The sequence below is a fragment of the Sinocyclocheilus anshuiensis genome, unplaced genomic scaffold (genome assembly GCF_001515605.1).
Source record: "Sinocyclocheilus anshuiensis isolate Anshui unplaced genomic scaffold, SAMN03320099.WGS_v1.1 scaffold403, whole genome shotgun sequence".
Classification (NCBI taxonomy): domain Eukaryota; kingdom Metazoa; phylum Chordata; class Actinopteri; order Cypriniformes; family Cyprinidae; genus Sinocyclocheilus; species Sinocyclocheilus anshuiensis.
In genome coordinates this window covers 488,549-504,612 of record NW_015552553.1, presented here as the reverse complement: position 1 = coordinate 504,612, position 16,064 = coordinate 488,549, and the positions used below count along the sequence as shown (strand labels likewise).

Below are 16,064 nucleotides of genomic sequence, written 5' to 3'. Positions count from 1 at the left end.
TTACTCTTCAGTCTTGCCCTCTATATACCTGTTTGCCATTGTCCGACCCTTGCCTGTTTTGACTGTTTCAGAATAAAGCTTTGCACATGGATCCGTACGTCTCACGTCTTGTTTGCCCCGTAACAGAATACTCAGCCATTCAAGGATTCAGCGGCTTTACTGAAGGACATTGGCCAGGTATGAACACAGCGATTCTAATACTAGCTCTCAAGCAGGGCACACGATCACTTGAGGGTTACATTGAAGAATATTTGGCTTTGGCTAATGGCTCAGAATTACCGGACTGTATGTTAATTGACTTTTTCTGTGATGGCCTTAACCAGTCTTTAAAATCAATAGCGATTCATGAGGGTCCTCGTTTGTTGAGGCAAGTCAAGTCACAGTTAATCTTCGTGAGTCATGTCAAGTCACAGCTAATCTTCATGAGCCATGTCAAGTCACAACTGATCTTCGTGAGTCATGTCAAACAGCTGATCATCCTGAGTCACGTCACCTCGCAGCTGATCATCCTGAGTCACGTCACCTCGCAGCTGATCATCCTGAGTCACGTCAGCTCTCAGCTGATCATCCTGAGTCACGTCACCTTGGTATCCCCAAACCCACTCACTCTAACCCTTCTGTTCCTGAACTAATTCCCCTCTCTGAAGCGCTTCCCATGACGGGGATCACCTTATGTTGCGTTTGGGCTGCGTACACCACCACAGACCTGCCCGAGGTGGTGACGTCCACTGTGATGTCTCCAGTGCAACGCACCTTCAGCCTGTCTTGTCACGGTCGAAGAAACCATTACTGAACTCTTCCTGTATCCTAATGGTCCTACTGTAGAACCTCCAGAGGTGGTGGCATTCGCTGCAGAACCTCCAGAAGTGTCAGTGGTATCCACTTATGAACTCTCGTCCTGTCCTGTCCTGGCCAAGGAAGCCATCTATGAACTTTCTGCCTGTCCCGTCACAGCTATGAAGGTGTTCTGTCTGTGTTGTCTGTCTCTGCTCTCTCTACGTTACAGTCTCTGCCATGGTCTCCTGATCAGTTTGGCTTGCCGTGGGGGTCTTCTGCTCCGCCGTGGTGGTCTTCTGCTCTGGTCTGGTGGTCTTCTACTCCATCTGCTCTGGTCTGGTGGTCTTCTGTCCTGCTCTGGTGGTCATCTGCTCCGCCGTGGAGATCTTCTGTTTTGCTCTGATGGTCTTCTGCTCCGCTTTGGGGATCTTCGGTCCCGTCTGCTCTGCTGTGGTGGTCCTCAGCTCCACCTGTACTGCCAGCTCCGCCCTGGCTCCCTGCTCCACCGGTCCTGCCTCAGTCCCTGGTCTCTCCACAGCTGTAACCAATCTCACACTCACTATATTACACCCACTCAGATCTTTTTCAAACTGCCGAGTATTGTTTAGCGTGTATCACTGCTATAGCTGATAGCTACCTTACGGAGCCTGCTTAGTTCTTCTTAGTCTTGCCTTGTCTGTTTTCTCGTGTTCTGATCTTTGCCTTGTACCTGGATTATCCCTCTAGTCTCACCCCTGTTGGATTACGTTCGCCGTCGACTGACCCTCGCTTGTTTACTGGACTGCTCTTGTTTTGTCTTCTATATACCTGTTTGCCATTGCCTGATCCTCGCCTGTTTTGACCACACCTTTTATAAAGCTTGCAAATGGATCCGTATGTCTCACGTCTTGTTTGCCCCATAACAATCCTTCAGAAATAATTCTAATATGCTGATTTGGTCCTCAAGAAACATTTCTTATTATCAATGTTGAAAACAGTTGTGTTGCTTAATATTTTTGTGGATATTTCAGAATTTTTTTGATTAAAGTTCAAAAGGACAGCATTTATATGAAATGTAATTTTTTAACATTATAAAAGTCTTTTCTGGCACTTTTGATTAATTTAATGCATTCTTGCTGAATAAAAGTATTTTTTTATTTGCTGACCCCAAACATTTTATTAGGGATGGCTTTAATCATTAAAGATAAAGTTATAAAGAAACTTTATTACCGTATTTATTGAGTGTCTTGTAATGGCTATACAGCTGAGAGAGTCTAAACGGTCTATTGCTATCCCACAATCCACTTGTGCATCCACCCCAGTACTTGATCTTTGCTGTCACATATAATCCCTACCCAATTACCTCCAGTCTAGTGCATCTGCATCTGCTGTGCTTCCAGCACAAAATAAGTGGAATCTCATTGGGTTTTGCAGAGTCTGATTGATTTATCACAGATTTACTATGAATCTCCAAAATAATCCCCAGGTAACCGATCTGTACAAATCTCCATCCCACCCTCAGCTTTTTCTGCAGTGCCTGGAGCACAAGGCTGGCTGGAGAGAAAAAGTGTGGAGTGTTGTGTTGACGGCTGCACTTGCTGAGGAGCAGCAGGGAGGGCTGATTCACTACAGGGCTGACATATTTGTCCTCAGTGTAAAAGTCTAACATAACCTGTGTACTTCAATAAGCTGTCTAATCAGCAGTTTAGGGCTGGAAATCCAAATCAAAGCATTCAAAATCAAGCTTAAACCGGTAAATAAAGTTAAAACATAAAACAGAGAAGAAATATTATGATTCTCTAACTCACTAAAGATACTCTTCATCCCAAATCATGCTGAAGAACATGATGATCAGACACAAATATAATGTAGCTTGAGTGCAGCTGTTATTAAAACAAAAAGCTGACAAACCATACACATTACCAAATACCATAATTACATGGTAATTTTTCAATTGAACTTTTCAGTCATATTGTTGTTCTGATAGTAAACTTAATGAAAAAAAGAACAAAAAAACTAATTAAAAAAGACAAAGCATTTTTTACTAGTAGAACAAAGACAAGGAGAGAGAGTACAAAAACAGGAGGGATGAAAATTGGAAGAGAGAAGCAGAAGTGAGAAGTAATAAGAAGGGAACAGGATGTGGTGTTGTTCTGAAGGAAACTTTTTGAGCTGTCACTCGAGAAGTGACACCATACTTTCAGGCAGCAGAGACTTGACCTCTGCTATAAATACTAGAGCGACACTGGATGCACATAGTCACAAAAACTCACCACAACACTGCCTCACATTCTTTCTTATTTTCAGTCTTTACCACAAACACACACACACACACACACACACACAAACACACACACACACAGGCATACAACAACAGCAATAAAATGAACCAAAATCAAATTATGATCAGACTGGAGTCCCAAACAGCAATTTTCATCTTATTTAATTCTTCTTTTTCCTCACATGAACCACACTAGAACTACTCCACACAATTTTTAAGAAACTTTCAGTTTCACTTTCTCTATATTTTGCTGTTTTGTCTATTTTATTTTGTCGTATTATTATAATTATAAAACTTCCCTTTAATTGCAAAAATGCAATAAAAAAAGAAGCTTTCAGTTCACTTCTCCCAATAACGGGGAATACATCAAATACATTTTTTAAAATTATTTCTTTACTTATAATGCAAGTAGTTTTTGTCTCTGAAACAACCAAATGTTTTTTCTACCTTCTTTCTAAGCCTAAAGCAGTCAGTTTTCCACCTATGCTCCTTCAAGAAACTTCCCTTTTAATTGTGAAATGAGTTTTCTCCAGCTCTGCTTGCAGGTTTGCTGTCATTCATTTAAATCCACAATCCTTTAATAACAGCCTTTTTGCTAAGCCTGTGGTATACTCTACACAAAACAACCTGTTAACTGCACCACACAAATGATCAAAGTCAGACTAAAATTACCAGGTTTCTTAATAAAATAAACTTCAGCCAATCTTTCCTAAATTTGGGAAAGCTCTTTTTCTGAACAAATTGAAATCTTGATTCATTGTAATAAAAATAATAAAAGATTACCCCCAGTTTCTATTTTAAATGTCCAACACTGAGCATTAATTGTATCAATAAATCATCATTATGTTGAAGGCAAGCCTAAAAGGGCAAATGGAAATCAGAATAGACTATTAGCCATAGTAATTTCTACTAGAAAGCCCTCTGAGCAGCCGTTCTTACATTGAGCTGTGTAATCCTGTTTGTGGGTAATCGGTCATACTTCAGCATCCATCAGCTCAATGTGCAGCTTGGGGACTAGCTGCTGTTTTGGGCATTGCAATATTTCTCAGATGATGTTTTATTGTCTCTTAACCTAACAAGACTGTATCAGGACAGAGTTGTCAGGTAAACCCCCTTATTAAAATTTATTTTTGAACTCATGTGCTGTGTCTTGTTCTGCTTCTCAGTTCTACAAAGAGATAAACAATAGACTCACAAGCTTTTATTTTCTAACTATATGCTTCCTTTTTCACATGAACACAGAGTCAGATACAGTCATATAACCTACTATGTATAAAAAAGGAACTATATGTACATGTTGCAACCCACAAACTAACATAATTAGCTGCACTTGGGTCCATCACACAATAGATCATATTTCATGTGGCTTCAGTCCTACCAGCAACATGATTATGATTCAGATTCAAATACAAATGTAAAACCTGATAATACAATTTCATTACAGGAAGTCAGGAAATAAAGTCATGTATATAAGTTACCAGGCTCTTATTGTGTGAAGTTTCCTATTTTGAATAAAAACTTATTCTAAATGAATAAATGTAATGGTTGAATGCTTTATATGCCTGTTCCTGTCTAAGTGAGCGGCTTTGACCAAAATAAACTACAGTATGCTGTGGACAAGAGGTTACGTCGATTAACTGAAGTCTAGATATGTGAGAGTAAGGTCTGCATTAACAAAATTTCCTCAATTAAGACCGGGACAGTGTGATATATTGTTATGACTTTAGTCCGCTGGGGTGGCCGAGGTGATTGACATATGAGCTATTGGTGAGTGAGGCTCCTGTAATTGGCTTCTTATTTTCAGAAGAAACATTTCCATTGAGGTTAGGAAGTGAAGGTGAAGGCTAAGCCGGAATTCAGGAATATCTAGGCAGAGTAGGAAGTGTGGATTTCATACAGTGATGTTTTCAAATCTAGTGTGTGACGTGTGTATGCACGTGTTGCTGGAACGAAGAAAACTGTGAGGTGGGCCTCACATAAAAATGAGCCCATTTATCCAAAAATAAAAAAGCACATAGAGAGAATGACTGAGGACTTTCTGTCTTCAGACAGTATGATTTCCCTCCAAATGAATACATGAAACAGATGAGTTGATGTAATATTCTGTTGTGTAAGGAAACTAGCAATAAATCATGCCAAATAAACACAAATGTCTCTTGTGCATAGTTAAGAGTGGCAGTAGTTGTCACACTAGAATTTAGGCATAAGAGTAAAAGAGATATTTGTACATTACAGTCATGCATTCAATTGCTTAACCCTTTAGGTTACATATACTGTAACTTAAATAATGATACATCCTTTTACTTGTTTTTTTTTTTTTTTTAAATACATCAGTATTATCAGTATAATTTTTTATATATTTGTATAATATATCTGCAATGATCTTTTAGTGGAGATCACCTAAGATTTTACTAAATAAAAAAAAATTAAAAAAATGAGATTTTTAAGTTTCGCTTAATCCTAGCGAAGGTTTGGTACTTTTGCAGCTAACCACATCAGACTGTGTGCACAGGAAGAATACCCAACAGAACTGAAATAAAGCTTTCTACATGAACAAAGATAAACACAAAATGAAATGTAAAAAAAAAAAAAACCTCAAAGTTTGTTTTCAGGATTTGAGGAACATTTCTGTACATTTCATGCAAACACGCACACACAGACACACAGACACACACACACGCACGCACACACACGCACGCACACACACACACACACACACACACACACACACACACAAATCCACACCAGAAACACTGAGTGCATTCATTCACTCACTCAAACATGCAGACTTCTCCCCACAGGATACCCACAGGCAAACATGGCAGCGTGTGTGAATGTGGGTCATGGGCAGTTGATTCTGTCCACAGTCTGGACGTCTGTCTAAGCACAGAGATGTGTCATGCCCAGCCAATCACTGGCATCACACACAGACACACACACACACACACACACACACAAACACATGCTTTGAGTCCCATTTGACCCCTTTGTGTTTAGTGGAATAGCCAAGGAGATCTTACTCGTATTCACTGGTCATTGTACATTTGTAAGTTTGCTTACACTCTTTAGAAATCACCTAAGACTTCAACTGTTAATTGGGTTAATTAATTCATTAATAATAAGGAATTAGATAAGTGCATTAAAAATGTGATGGAGACACATATTTACAGCTAAATCAACATATTAATTCAATATTCAATATAATAATATTCAATATTCTATAACCTCAAATTTGTAACTTTTTATGTAAGTCTTTGATATTGTCAGTATATAATATTTAATATTTGACACAAATACACATACTCTAATACTCAAATATGTAAACATGAAAAAGCACTAGTTCTTGCAACACCACACTTAAAAATGCATGCATGTCTTTGTATTAGCCTTAGGCCTATAACAAAACAGCAAAACAAGTGGCGATTATTTTCTTACAAGGAGACATGCACACTTCAAGCTAAACTCATGCACAAAAAAGTTTATACTGACTATAAAATAGAGTTATAGTTCAGGTGTTCATTTGAATTTGGTGAATTTGGACACTTCAGTGGTGAAACATTAGTGGAACATAAATAATGTGTTTATAGATGTGATGAGCTATGTACAACTACTAAAATCACCTTTACGCCAGTTATTCAAAAGTCAATAAAAAAATGGCCCAGAAAACCAAAGTTTGTTCTAGAAAATGGTCTAGAATCATGCGCACACTTGCTTTAATAGTTTGTTTTTAATACAAAGAAATCCATACACTTTTAATTTTCACTTAAGTATACAAATACCTTTTTTTTTTGGTGATGTGACAACTAACATAAGCTGAAAAAAGTAACAAAGCAAAAGCTTATATTCACAACATGCCATCAGATTGATCAAACAGTATCAAAGAAAGAGGCAAATAAAGTATAGGATCAGAGAGTGTAGCATGTTTTACTCCCCACTGCATGCTTGAGTGTAAATCAAACAGTGACAAGCCTCCATATAAGGTGCATGTCCCAACCACACATGAACACATACAGCAATATGTTACTTTGAAGGCAAGACACATGTCCTACAATAGAGCACACCTACTGTACATTAAATCCAAAGGACAGAATAAACACAGCATTTTCAGAGGCTAAATATGTTAGAATGCCACTCTCTGGCCCAGATTTCACTTACATTCAAGTTCCTGTTTTCCATGCCCCATTAAGATGCATACACACAAACGCAAACTGCCAAACACTGCTGAAAATACTTCTCTCATAGATGGTGACCTCCACTCTATTCCCGTTTGCTAATCTTTTTTTACGGGTTGAGGGGTTTTTAGTTGCTATGCAACAAATGCATTTACACCGATATGAAGTGCCCTGTGCCAATAAACAATATGCAATACTTCTTAATTTAGAAACACATACAGTGGAACTCACAAACATCAAATCCCAATATGCACTGCAATCATTGATCTTTCTCTCCATCTCTCCTCTAACACACATAATAAAGCAGAGCACAAACTCTCCTTCACAAATGCCTTCTATGGTGTTTTTTCCGCTGAAGTCTGGCTTCAGGTAAGCTGTATACATAATGGGCCAAGGAAGTCTCTCCAAGCGCCAAAGGCGATATTGAGCAGGGCTCATCTCATTTACTCACTCCATGCTATCAGGCGGGACTTAATTGTGCATGTCATTTATATAAATCACTCTGTAATTTTTTAGGCTTAAACACACTGAATTCTGCTACTTCTGTGTTTCTTGTAATACGGAATGATGATTTATCTTCCTGGATCTGCATATACATAAATCTGAGGATTAAGTGATTGTGTGTGTGTGTCTCGACTTCCTGAGAGTGTTGCCTTCTTCTTAAGTAGCTTCAGAAGAACCATTTTTTCCCGCTGCTATTTACAGAAACAGCCAAGCAGACGCAATGTTTGTCTAGGTATACTCTAATAAGTGAACCTTAGGAAATAATTCAGTGGTTGTAAACATCTGGGAGGAATGAATGCAGAAGTATATGAGAACAAAGGGCTCGAAGGCTTTTATTGTTGCAATACCACCAACAGTCAGTCAGTTCTGGCAAATGTGGATTGGCACTTTAAAAATGTCCCAAAACACCTTTATCAGAGGAAAACAAGTGTCGCTGGCATCAGAAAGACACTGGCATGAGCCACAAAAAAGCAAGGAGCTCTGGCATACTTGTCCGTGAAGCAAAAAAACAAACAAGATGTGACACATCAGAGTCTTAGTGTTACTAAATGTCTGAACTGGTTTTGATGCAAGAAACTTTGAATGCTGTTTTTTCTTTGACAACTGCAGTAGCAGGCTAAATTGTGGTAAAGCAGGCCAGAGAGGGGAAAAACATATCAACAGCACAGTTTTTCCACAACAGATCCAGATTTAAAAAAAGAGAGTGAAGAAAAAAATTAATTGAAAAATTATGTCTGCAGAGAGGATTGCTGAAAATCTAATGTTACTTCGATTGTATTGAACAACAACCACTTTCAGTCTAGAGACTTTTTTGCAGAGAACACAGCTTTACAGCTGTCAATGTGACCGAATTACAGGGAGGTTTTCTTTACTTTCTTAATCTGTCTGGCAAACAGCATACCACAGCCCCCTCAGATTTTCATCTGTCTGTGCTCTATATGGGCTACATCTAATTTTAGTGTGTGTCCTTACAATATCAGCAGAGTTTAATATAATGACTTATATAAAGGCTCACTGTAAATATTTGTGGTTAAAAATGTCCCTTATAACCTAATGGCAGCAATGCATGTTAGAAAGTGGAGCGCTGTCAAGTAGTAACAACACATTGTAAGTTTTCTTTTAAATACTGGCTGAATAGAGAGCAGTTTTGTGGTTTCTCTCACAATGGTGGAAATCACAGACAGGGATGAGGACGTTGGTCCAGAGTCAGTGTGAGTGGCAGTGAAGCACAAGCTCTGGTTCAATCAGCATTCCCCAAACGCTCTGGGGCAGCCAGGAATGTGAAAACTACCAATTTCCACAGGATCAGACTTCCACATCCAAATCAGGGCTAGCAGTTTTTCTTTATTTTGTTTCAGCTTGCCTTTGGTCTTACAGCTCAGGAAATAGCTTGAGGTTTGGCCATGACCAGAGCAGAGCTCTCTAAAGTTTTATGGCCTTCAGTCACTGCAACAGAACAAATGACTAACACAGAAACATGATACATACATTACATGCAGAATGAAAATTGTACACAGCTACAATTGTCTGATATTTAGTTTTCCTAATTATGACCAATTTTATTAATAATAATAAATTAGGGCTATAGGTTGACAATATCGATTTCTCAATTTTGATCAACCTTTTTTTGATGAACCAATCACACTTTATTTTAAGGTCCAGTTCACACTATTAACGAACTATTAACTATGACTTTTGCCTCAGTAAACTCCTAATAACTGCTTATTAATAGTTAGTAAGGTAGTTGTTAAGTTTAGGTATGAGGTAGGATTAAGGATGTGTAGTATGGTCATGCAGAATATGTGCTTTATAAGTACTAATAAACAGCCAATAAGCTAGTAATATGCATGCTACTAAGCAACTAGTTAATAGTGAGAATTGGTCCCTATACTAAAGTGTTACCCCAATATCGATTCTTAAATGCCAAGATCAGCCTTGTAGTCTATGCCGTTTTCTGTTGATGTGAGAAAAGAGCTTCACTAAACATTATTTGTGCATGTGCATGCCATCAAATAATAGCAATAAGTTTTGTGCTTTGTTACTTTTGATATTAAACAAAGTTTCAGCTTTCAAATTCTGTCAATTTTATCATGAGATTCAAACAATGTAATTTTGTTGCTCGTTAATTTGGATTGACAACTCTCTGTAGCCACATTAGTTGCTATTCTAAACATTCTACACACTTGATCATCTTTTTCTATTTACTACTAATTACAGCATGAAAAACAAAGCAAAACCAGGAGGTATGTTGAAAAAAAAAAACAGTACAATTTAATGACATATATTATGTCTCATGTAACCGATCAATCAGGTTTTCAACTGCATAAAGATGTCAATAAAATGACTTGTAAATAGTATGTAACATAACAGTACATTTACCTAATCAGGAAAGCCATAAAAACTGGACTCTTTAAGAGCTGTTTGTATGCAAAATAGAACTGCACGATTCTGGATTAATTCCGTTTTTTTTTTTTTTTTTCTTCCCCCAATGGAAGTTGTGGTACTCTCATGATTCTGAACATTAGACAACTATCACATTTAAATGACAAAATCACATGTAATTTATGAATGAATGATTCAATGACTCACTCAAGATGTACTTGTTTCATTACTGGATGAATCAGCGTTCTTGAACGAATCTCTTGTATGATTCAAAGACAAATACATTTTAACAGCCCCTTTTCGCCACCTATTGGCGTAACAATGTAATCGATAAATCTTCATTTGAAGTGTCAATATACTTTCAAAAGGTGATTTACTCTATTTTAATCGCTACCATACACATCGTACACACAGTTTATATCTGAACTATAAACTTTTATCCCAGTACTTCTGATTTGAATGTTTGTAACACCGAAATAATGATACTGTGTGGCTGAAAAGACTGTGAAGCTGTTTCATTCATTACAGATGACAGCTGCTCTCTTTAGGTCAGTGGCAGCGTGAACGCAGATTTAAATGCTCAAATCACACTGGTGTGATCATGCGCTGCATGGACGAACCAAGGGATCACAACATTGATCGCACACGTCAAAGGTTGAGGAATGAAACAGACGAATCATTGTGACTTAGGAATAGAATCACGTTAGTGTTTGAATCGTGTTCGTGATCTTTAACGATCCGGGAACACGCAGCAAAGGGGGCAGGCCATGCTGCGCTGCTTTCCAGAAGAGGAAGAGAAAACTAGAGGTGCACGTAAAAATCTATTCCTTCATGAATCGCGATTCTGTCTTCTAACTGTAGGGACTACATGTAGGGACTACAAAGTTACGAAGCTGAAAGTTCAATGCAAAGGGAGATATCATCTTTTTAGCCAATCACAACACACTGGGCTAGCTAACCAATCAGAGCCCATCGCCTATTTCTGAGGGCGGGGCTTCATAAAAACAGGAAAAGATCAGCCCGTTTCTCAGAGAAGGGACACAGTGTGGTGTGGAATAAAGGTAAATTATGTGAAAAATAATGTTTTTTTTTTTTTAAATGAAGCATTAACATGTTAGACTGTGCCCCATAAACACAATCAAACCTAGAAAAAAAAACATAGAAAAACACATTTATCCATGGTTCTGTGAACCACCCCTTTAAGTGAGAGAACATCTGTAACTTAGCCCAGATTGGGGGAGTTCAGGGCTTGCAAAATTTCGATCATATTGCATTATCATATCAGATTTTGAGTAACAGATCGGATCATTTTGCAGATGAGCAAAAAAATACGGTTTATTATTATTTAAATAACAGAATACTTTGATACCACGGCAAAAACTAGTAGCATATAGGGATGTAATGATTCACTCAACTCACAATGCGAGGCGATGTTTTTTTATTATCAATTTGAAGCAAAAACAGAATGGTCTGATTTTTGCTTTGTGAATGAGAAGCAAATATCACTCTCTGACACCAGGTGGCGCTTATGGAAAAGCAGGTATTTATAGGCTGCTGCCCCTTTAAGACCGAATGCACGGATCCAATATGATGCACTTGAGATTTCTTTCACCACTGTTTATGCTCACTTAAGATATAAACGACTGTGTTTACAAGAATACTTGCTGAGACAGTTATTTTGAGATAATTTGTGTGTATGTGTTCATTCAGATGCAAGGATATGTGAAAGAGGAATCGATTCTGTGTACACGCATTGTCTGAAACGCGGCTCTCTGTGCACGCTTTGAATGAGTACGCGCAGCTCCGAATGCACGTGAATGGTTTAAAACACTTGAATGTTTAAATCGGCAAGACTTAGAAACACGTGCAAACGATCAATTATGATCCGTTTTACCCATACAAGCTAGTGAACAAATCAAGGAAGGAATTTTATATCACTGTTCAAGATAGCCCGTCGGGCAGGGCGGTGATACATTTTGGTAGCCCGACTGGAAAACACAATAGCCCCGGGACGTCGGGCTAGCGATTTTGCGAGCCCTGGAGTTGTAATGTTTAATAATTAATTTTATTATGTAAATAATGGTTTGCATTGATAAAGTATATATTTTTGTTTGTATATGCTGTCAATTATAGTTATTAGAAGGAAAATCGGAAAATCACACTGACAGAAAAATCGGAAATCGGAATCAGCCAAGAAAATTACAATCGGTGCATCTCTACAGTATGTTACATATTCATTTTATGATTCATATTCATTATATATTACAGTAAAAACATATTATAGTTATGTATCAACTGACATGGTTCCCTGGACAGTTTACCGCTATTTAGAGCTTTTTTCCTTATGAAAAATGAATGTACTGTACCTGATATGTACTGGATGTGAAGTGATATAGAATTGAATCAAGATATGAATAAAAAAAGAATCAAGAGCCTGTGAATCAAATTGATTTGTGATTCTGTTTCACTGCTTAGCCCTAATGAAAAGAAGAAATCAAAACAAAAAGTATTTCTGCCAAAAACAAATGCCAATGTGTAGAAAATGTATAAGTCCTGATGTAATGGCCAAAATATAAAAGGCTTATTGATATGACAAGAGGGAGCCAGTGAAGTGGCGTGTTCAGACAAAGAGCAACATTTCTAGCAGCTACTGGTCAATAATACACTGTTTGCCGACAGTCTGCAAATGCAGAGCTTCAACTAGACACAGCTTCTTTGTCATATGGTAACATCTAGACCTGTGTAGTGTACCGCAAATCGTGGGCTCCCCCTCCTCCACAAACCATGAGATGGGGCCCTATCCACAAGTAGTGACATCATGCTCAAGCGATGTAAATGTTAAACCACTCAAATAAACCATGATACAAACAAGACGGACACAATTCTTGAATGGAACGCTGTTCTCTAATCTTTCCTTTGCTTCACAGAGAAGCAGTTAGACTGACAAAGGCTGTCTTCACACTGCTCAGTCATGTCATTCAGCACAGTTCTCGTTTTCCGTGTGAATCAATAATAAACATTCAAATGTGTGATGTATTGATTGTTTCTTGCTACTCTAAATACGTTTAGGCTGCATATAGTGTACTTGATGCTTTCATGTGACTTCTGTGGGAAGCAGAATCGTTCTACATAGCAAATTTAAGCATAATAAAATTGACTGTGAGTGGCATTTAGGATCAGGGCCCCCACTCACTGTGGGGCTGCTAGGGTGTCTTGCATGCCTGTGTGTGTAGCATGAAAGCCTACAGCATGAAATATACATCTATAGCACCTTGGGTTAATGACCTGTCACTTTTATTCTGTATTTTGATGGATGCTGTGTGGAAAAGTATTCTCAGCATGGACTCATTAATCACTATGTAGCAAATGACACAAACATTCATATGCAATTTTCTTGAATATCTTAACATTTTAGACTCTTCATGCTTGTCCCAATAGCATGTTTCTTACCCTAAAAAGCACATACTACTCAAACACGACAGACACAGCAGGCTTTTATGAATGACAGATTGGGTACTGTAATGAAAGCTCTCTAAAGCCAGTGTTTAGAGAGGGAGTGGGAATGCTGTGAATTATGATGCCTTTCTTCATGTCAGGGGAAGCAGAGGGGGGCTGCAGTCTTTGAGCCCGCTCCAAATCAAACACAAGCGGATGGTTGACTCTCGCACGACTGCGGCTATCCCGTTTCCATCTGTAGCCGTCTGCTGTGGGAAAGCTATAATTACTCAGCGTGTGGAGTCACTAACTTTACCCTTGCACTCTCAAGTCTGCTTTACACATACAGATGTATGTACATAGTGAGACACTGTCACATGTATACACCGAGAAGACATTGGAGCATAAAACAATCAGCCAAAATGAAGTTCACTGTGGATGCTGTGACAGACAGACAGACAGACAGACAGACAGATAGACAGATAGACAGATAGATAGATAGATAGATAGATAGATACTTCAAATATTTGTATTTCCTTGTCCTTGTTGGTTATTTAATATGATGAAGTGTAATGTTGTGAATTAAAAAGTGTCACATTTCTAAGAATGTGTGGCGGTTTGCTATGACAATATTCGGCTTCTGTGCCCCGGTGTTATTTTGACAGCAAATTTTGATTTAGTTCTAGTCATAGTCTTTTGACTAAAATGCTGTTTAGTTTTAGTCATAATTTAGTCATCTGAATTGTTTTTAGTTTTAGTCCACTAAATATCATGAGATTTTAGTCGACTAAATCTACAGAAATTTTGGTCGGTTAAAATCTTAATGGGTTTAGTTACAGTGTAATGCATTTATTAAGCATTTCTCTAAAATTTCCAAACTCATTATAGGTTTGGTATTAAGGTTTTATCACGATAGACACCGATTTAACTGCGGTTACACACAACATGCCTTTATGTTAAAATTAAATACAATTCTCATAAAGAACAAGAAAATGGTCTTCTTTTCAATGAAATACCAATGGTTATATAAGCTAATTATGCATTCTTTATATCAGCTTGTTTACCATATTCTTCATTCTTTCAAGCAGACAAATTTATTTCTATAAATAAAGTTAGATTAATCTTTAGGGCTACTAAAGTGATTCAGTCAAGAGCAGTGAGTGATTTTTTGTCTTTCTTTTGCTTGATCAAAATCAATGACTCGGACAACAGCAACTAAATTAGGCTGCTATCCCTTTAAAACCAAATGCACGGATGCAATGGATGCAATGTACTGATACACGTTCTCCTTACTGTTTACATTCACTTAAGACGTAATAGATTGCGTTTACGTGAATAATCGTCAAAACGGACTATTCAACATCATTTTGTGTGTAATTCTCCGTTTATGCTACGCGAAATGTACTCGTGTGCTGTGTGAGACGCGCTTTCTGTGTGTGTATGCTTCGGTGTCTGCGCTCAAAAAACCGGACCAAATTGAGTTTTCTCTTGCATCGTTAAATTGATCCATATGTCTGCTCTTCCCTTACTCCCACATATTGACATTTTGTAATGTTTTATGAGACGTGCAGCAAGTGTATGTTAGCTTATGTCCCGCCGGTTCATACGCAGCTACGCATCTAACCTCCTAACCACAAAGCAGATGAAAGAATCTCTTCCCAAATCGTACCTCCCTAACATTTTCATCTCTTTTTTTATTCATGATGAAAATGTCAATAGATTTCCGTCATAGTTTTCATCAGTGAAAAAAAATGTCATTATGACAAAAATTATTCGTCAACTAAATAAACACTGCTGTGCCCTAACTGTATTCCTAATATGAACAACAGGTGCACAAAATATCACAGTCAATGACAGGTATGACACTATGACACACCCACAAACACGCTCAGACAGGATACATGCAGGGGAATGTAGTCGGGGAAGGTTACTCAGAGACTCGTATCATAAAGAGGCTCACTGGGAAAAACCACAGACGGTTGACAGGTGACATCCTGTTACGATGATACAATAAGTGTGACATGGTTGCAGCAGTTTGGCAGGAAGCTGACAAAGTCATGGGGTAGGGAAAATCCAGTCACCACGAGTGCCATCTATTATTGCTTTGTTTATCTAAAAGTGCACATTTCCTTGTTTTAAATCTAGCCAAAAAGCCATGTGTTGACTGAGAAACAGTAGACTTTAATTATATGCATTTATGGTGTAATTACTACATTTCCGTGCCAATCCATGTTATTTTTTACTGCGAATAATGCACTGTCACTTTCAGCGCGTGCAGCACAGCAGAAATAGACTCCGTGCGGAAACGATCGCAGCATGACTGCTGCAGACGCACCGCTCCTGGAGCGCACTGCTGGAGCGCAATCGCGTGCAGTGTGAACGCTCTGTTCCGTTAACATGGGCGCGGAAAAAATATGCACCACAGACGGAGTGGGTGAACCTGGCTTTACGTTTGTATGCCCGCCCGGTTTGTTCTGTTCTCGTGCTCCATTTAGGCGCGCTGCATTCTGATTGGTTCAGATAGCATACTGCGG

At 38.3% G+C, this 16,064-nt stretch overlaps 1 protein-coding gene across 2 annotated transcripts in view; it reads right to left on the bottom strand.

The window, feature by feature from the left end:
* LOC107664520 (multiple epidermal growth factor-like domains protein 9) overlaps window positions 1-16,064 on the bottom strand; it is an 86,318-nt gene that overhangs the window by 50,596 nt on the left and 19,658 nt on the right. The window lies entirely within an intron of this gene.